General features: G+C 39.0%; 1 long non-coding RNA gene across 1 annotated transcript; it reads left to right on the top strand.

Moving 5' to 3' along the window:
* Positions 1-3,644: 3,644 nt before the first annotated feature.
* On the top strand, positions 3,645-4,730 carry LOC135477617 (uncharacterized). Its single transcript, XR_010445219.1, has 3 exons — positions 3,645-3,696; positions 4,028-4,170; positions 4,601-4,730. It is a non-coding gene; the product is annotated as an uncharacterized LOC135477617 (long non-coding RNA).
* Positions 4,731-6,000: the final 1,270 nt, after the last annotated feature.

Below are 6,000 nucleotides of genomic sequence, written 5' to 3'. Positions count from 1 at the left end.
AACCTTTCGATGATTTATGCATTAAACTTTAAAGAATATGAGTAATGACTGCAGATATTGTCACATTTTTCCTCACTTTGACCTTGGCCTAATCCTTTCTAATCTTACAGAGTGTGCGGAAGAAGGAACCCCGTTGGACAGCACAAATGTCCAGCTGTATTCTGTTTGGTTGACGGACAATCTCCTGACCAGGATGTGACTGGCGATCAGCCCGTCGATGTCACTGACAGATTAGATGTTACCTTGGATGAGAGCAAGCTGGAGGAGACACCAGTAGTAATGACTGTCTCTGTAGACGTCAACACCGACACACCAGGCAAACTCCGTGTTATACTGACTAATGATGATGAAGAAGTAGAGGTAAATAAAAATATGTCTTTCTTTAGACTGTTGGGTTGCAAAATTCTTTCCCAATCATTGAAGTGTTGTTATTCGAAATAAACCAGATTGATAAAAGTGAAAGTGTACATTAGTGTAAAAGTTTATTCAAGCAATCACTACCCTAGAGTTAGGAAATCTGCCTATCTCAAGTAAATACAAACTCATTTTTATACGTTCGTGTAGTTATAAAAGATGTTAAACTGAGTATTCAAGATAATGATGGGCATGCGTTTTCTGGGTGTAAATTACTTGCTTTCTCTGTGTGAATGACTAGCGTATGTGATATATTTTTATTGGTAATTTTAGGTTAAAGTGTTTGACCTTACAACCGGTACTGTTGATGTGACGTTTAACAAACCCGGCGACAAAGTCAGCTTTGTAGTTGAGCCAGATGAGGAGGGTGCCAGTGTACAGTTGTCTTCTGTAGACATTGAAGTCTGCCTTAAAGGTTAGCGTGCTTGTTGCAGCAAAGGAGTTATTGCTGTAAATACACATTAAATACAGCTACTTGGATTGGGCATAATTTGCTAAGTCAGAAACGTTTCCGAAAAGATAACAGGGAGAGAAGAGATGTGTTTTGTATTTACATTTAAAGGTGATTGTAAGACCAAAAATAATAAAGGTTTACCTCTTGAACGACTTAAATTTATCAGCGCATGAAGATTAATTTCTTGTCAACTTCCTCATTCTTTGACATTGTCAGACTACTATATTTCAACTATATTTCAACTGTTTTGTGTTAGCATATTGAAAAGTTATGAAAAAAGTCTAACTTTCTTTAATTTTAACCTTGATTACAGTACACATATCCAGAGTAGGACTTCAAGATATACTATTCAGTACAAAATCATTTTCAATTTGAAACCTTTCCATTCAGTATCGCCAACTGAAGGCACACCAGCCACAACAGCAGGAACACCAGCCACAACAGCAGGAACACCAGCCACAACTGCAGGAACACCAGCCACAACAGCAGGAACACCAGCTACCACTGCCGGAACACCAGCTACCACTGCAGGAACACCAGCTACCACTGCAGGAACACCAGCTACAACTCCTACAGTGTACCGTGAGTAATAGATATATTCCACCAAGGCCTAGGAAACGTAATATGCCATCTAAAACTTGAAATTCCCTTCTACCACTGCTGCACTGGATGTTTGAATTCATGTGTCTCTGACTAGAGCAACAGGTGTTTATTATTGCTACAGGAGGTGTTTATTATTGCTCCAACAGGTGTTTATCATTGCTCCAACAGGTGTTTATCATTGCTCCAACAGGTGTTTATTATGGCTACAGTGATGCCAACATTAGCCATCATGACACTTTGCATAGTTTAAGCATTCATGTTTTATAAAAGTTTCATCCTTTTAATGTTACAGAGTGTGCCGATGAAGCAACCACGTTGGGCAGCACCAATGTCCAACTGTATTCCGTTGTGGTTGACGGACAATCTCCAGCCCAGGATGTAACTGGCGATCAGCCCGTCGATGTCACTGACAAGCTGGAAGTTTCCTTGGATACCAGCAAGCTGGAGGAGACTCCAGTAGTAATGAGTGTCTCTGTAGACGTCAACACCGACAAAACAGGCAAACTCCGTGTTGTACTGACGAATGGTGATCAGGAAGTAGAGGTATGGAAACAAATCTATTTGGTTGGCCTTTTGTGATAAAACTAAACCACGCTTGTGGAAAAAAATATTTTATTCTTTAGTGAAAGATTCTATGATTGGCAACACATATTTAGAATACAGTAAGGTCTTTACCACTGGAAAAGAGCAATATAATTTCTGCATTGTTATTGCTATAACGTTGTTCATCGTGTACCTGATAAATGAATAAAGTTTGTGTGATTTCTGCACAAGTCAGATACTTGTTTTATGAGTATAACTTGTTTGTAACATGATATCTGTGTCATTTGTCAGTGTGTTTGCAATATGATGGGTTAATTTCAGGCCAAAGAGTATGACCTTACAACAGGAACAGTTGAGGTGGTCTTTAACAAAGCCGGCGACAAAGTCAGCTTTGTTGTTGTGCCAGATGAGGAGGGTGCCAGTGTACAGTTGTCTTCTGTAAACATTGAAGTCTGCATTAAAGGTTAGTTTATTTATTACAGAAAATTTCCTGTTGGTGGAAATATGAAAATACATTTGTAATATTTGAACTGGTTGACCTTTTCTTCCATTAGGTTACTATGCTTAAACATATGAAATAATAAAAGATTTTTTTTCTGGAACTATAACTCTTATTACAAACAGAAAGTGTAAGTGAGATGTGTATGGTGCAAGCTGATTTCTAAATTGATACCTTATTGTTTAGTCTCGCCAACTGAAGGGACACCAGCTACCACTGCAGGAACACCAGCTACAACCGCTGGAACACCAGCTACAACTGTGGGGACACCAGCTACAACTGCAGGAACACCAGCTACAACAGCAGGTACGCCGGGTACAACAGCAGGAACGCCAGGAACAACTGCAGGAACACCAGCTACAACTCCTGGAAAATACGGTGAGTAAGGGATATGTCTCCGGCAAGCCATTGAATTATTCAGTTTACTCGAGCGTTTGATTTATTTATTTGCTTGCTGTTTTTCGGTGTACTCATCAGTATTTCATTTAAAAGACGGCGACTACTCTAGCATTTGAATAATCCCTGGTAATCGACCTGCGCTTAGATTTTACGCCATGTTCCTCTGAGTATAGCAGTGAGTTTTATTCCCAGCGACGTTTAATCAATTGCAAATAAGATCACTGCATTTTCTTCTCTTTTTGCATTTGCAAAATCTGAATAAAACACTGACCGAGGTAAATGCACAAGAGGCCTAAATTTACACGTTGTGTGTGCCCGTTTGCAAGCTATCGCACTGTTGTTGATGCTCTGGTTTTACTGTCTATGCTATACGTCTTTATTTGCATTTTATTACTCTTACAGCGATGCCAAGATTAGCCATTGGGAACCTTTCGATGGTTTATGCATTAAACTTTAAAGAATATGAGTAATGACTGCAGATATTGTCACATTTTTCCTCACTTTTGACCTTGGCCTAATCTTTCTAATCTTACAGAGTGTGCGGAAGAAGGAACCCCGTTGGACAGCACAAATGTCCAGCTGTATTCTGTTTTGGTTGACGGACAATCTCCTGACCAGGATGTGACTGGCGATCAGCCCGTCGATGTCACTGACAGATTAGATGTTACCTTGGATGAGAGCAAGCTGGAGGAGACACCAGTAGTAATGACCTCTGTAGACGTCAACACCGACCACACCAGGCAAACTCCGTGTTATACTGACTAATGATGATGAAGAAGTAGAGGTAAATAAAAATATGTCTTTCTTTAGACTGTTGGGTTGCAAAATTTCTTTCCCAATCATTGAAGGTGTTGTTATTCGAAATAAACCAGATTGATAAAAGTGAAAGTGTACATTAGTGTAAAAGTTTTATTCAAGCAATCACTACCCTAGAGTTAGAAATCTGCCTATCTCAAGTAAATACAAAACTCATTTTTATACGTTCCGTGTAGTTATAAAAGATGTTAAACTGAGTATTCAAGATAATGATGGGCATGCGTTTTCTGGGTGTAAATTACTTGCTTTCTCTGTGTGAATGACTAGCGTATGTGATATATTTTTATTGGTAATTTTAGGTTAAAGTGTTTGACCTTACAACCGGTACTGTTGATGTGACGTTTAACAAACCCGGCGACAAAGTCAGCTTTGTAGTTGAGCCAGATGAGGAGGGGTGCCAGTGTACAGTTGTCTTCTGTAGACATTGAAGTCTGCCTTAAAGGTTAGCGTGCTTGTTGCAGCAAAGGAGTTATTGCTGTAAATACACATTAAATACAGCTACTTGGATTGGGCATAATTTGCTAAGTCAGAAACGTTTCCGAAAAGATAACTGGGAGAGAAGAGATGTGTTTTGTATTTACATTTAAAGGTGATTGTAAGACCAAAAATAATAAAGGTTTTACCTCTTGAACGACTTAAATTTATCAGCGCATGAAGATTAATTTCTTGTCAACTTCCTCATTCTTTGACATTGTCAGACTACTATATTTCAACTATATTTCAACTGTTTTGTGTTAGCATATTGAAAGTTTATGAAAAAAGTCTAACTTTCTTTAATTTTAACCTTGATTACAGTACACATATCCAGAGTAGGACTTCAAGATATACTATTCAGTACAAAATCATTTTCAATTTGAAACCTTTCCATTCAGTATCGCCAACTGAAGGCACACCAGCCACAACAGCAGGAACACCAGCCACAACAGCAGGAACACCAGCCACAACTGCAGGAACACCAGCCACAACAGCAGGAACACCAGCTACCACTGCCGGAACACCAGCTACCACTGCAGGAACACCAGCTACCCACGGCAGAACACCAGCCTACAACTCCTACAGTGTACCGTGAGTAATAGAATATTTCCACCAAGGCCTAGGAAACGTAATATGCCATCTAAAACTTGAAATTCCCTTCTACCACTGCTGCACTGGATGTTTGAATTCATGTGTCTCTGACTAGAGCAACAGGTGTTTATTATTGCTACAGGAGGGTGTTATTATTGCTCCAACAGGTGTTTATCATTGCTCCAACAGGTGGTTTATCATTGCTCCAACAGGTGTTTTATTATGGCTACAGTGATGCCAACATTAGCCATCATGACACTTTGCATAGTTTAAGCATTCATGTTTTATAAAAGTTTCATCCTTTTAATGTTACAGAGGTGTGCCGATGAAGCAACCACGTTGGGCTGCACCAATGTCCAACTGTATTCCGTTGTGGTTGACGGACAATCTCCAGCCCAGGATGTAACTGCGAAACAGCCCGTCGATGTCACTGACAAGCTGGAAGTTTCCTTGATACCAGCAAGCTGGAGGAGACTCCAGTAGTAATGAGTGTCTCTGTAGACGTCAACACCGACAAAACAGCAAACTCCGTGTTGTCTGACGAATGTGATCAGGAAGTAGAGGTATGGAAACAAATCTATTTGGTTGGCCTTTTGTGATAAAACTAAACCACGCTTGTGGAAAAAATATTTTATTCTTTAGTGAAAGAGTCTATGATTGGCAACACATATTTAGAATACGTAAGGTCTTTACACTGGAAAAGAGCAATATAATTTCTGCATTGTTATTGCTATAACGTTGTTCATCGTGTACCTGATAAATAAATAAATTTTGTGTGATTTCTGCACAAGTCAGATACTTGTTTTATGAGTATAACTTGTTTGTAACATGATATCTGTGTCATTTGTCAGTGTGTTTGCAATATGATGGTTAATTTCAGGCCAAAGAGTATGACCTTACAACAGGAACAGTTGAGGTGGTCTTTAACAAAGCCGGCGACAAAGTCAGCTTTGTTGTTGTGCCAGATGAAGTATGGTGCCAGTGTACAGTTGTCTTCTGTAAACATTGAAGTCTGCATTAAAGGTTAGTTTATTTATTACAGAAAATTCCTGTTGGTGGAAATATGAAAATACATTTGTAATATTTGAACTGGTTGACCTTTTCTTCCATTAGGTTACTATGCTTAAACATATGAAATAATAAAAGATTTTTTTTTCTGGAACTATAACTCTTATTACAAACAGAAAGTGTAAGTTGAGATGTGTAT

Source organism: Liolophura sinensis, chromosome 11 (assembly GCF_032854445.1).
Source record: "Liolophura sinensis isolate JHLJ2023 chromosome 11, CUHK_Ljap_v2, whole genome shotgun sequence".
Classification (NCBI taxonomy): Eukaryota; Metazoa; Mollusca; class Polyplacophora; order Chitonida; family Chitonidae; genus Liolophura; species Liolophura sinensis.
This window is presented reverse-complemented; position numbering and strand designations above follow the sequence as displayed.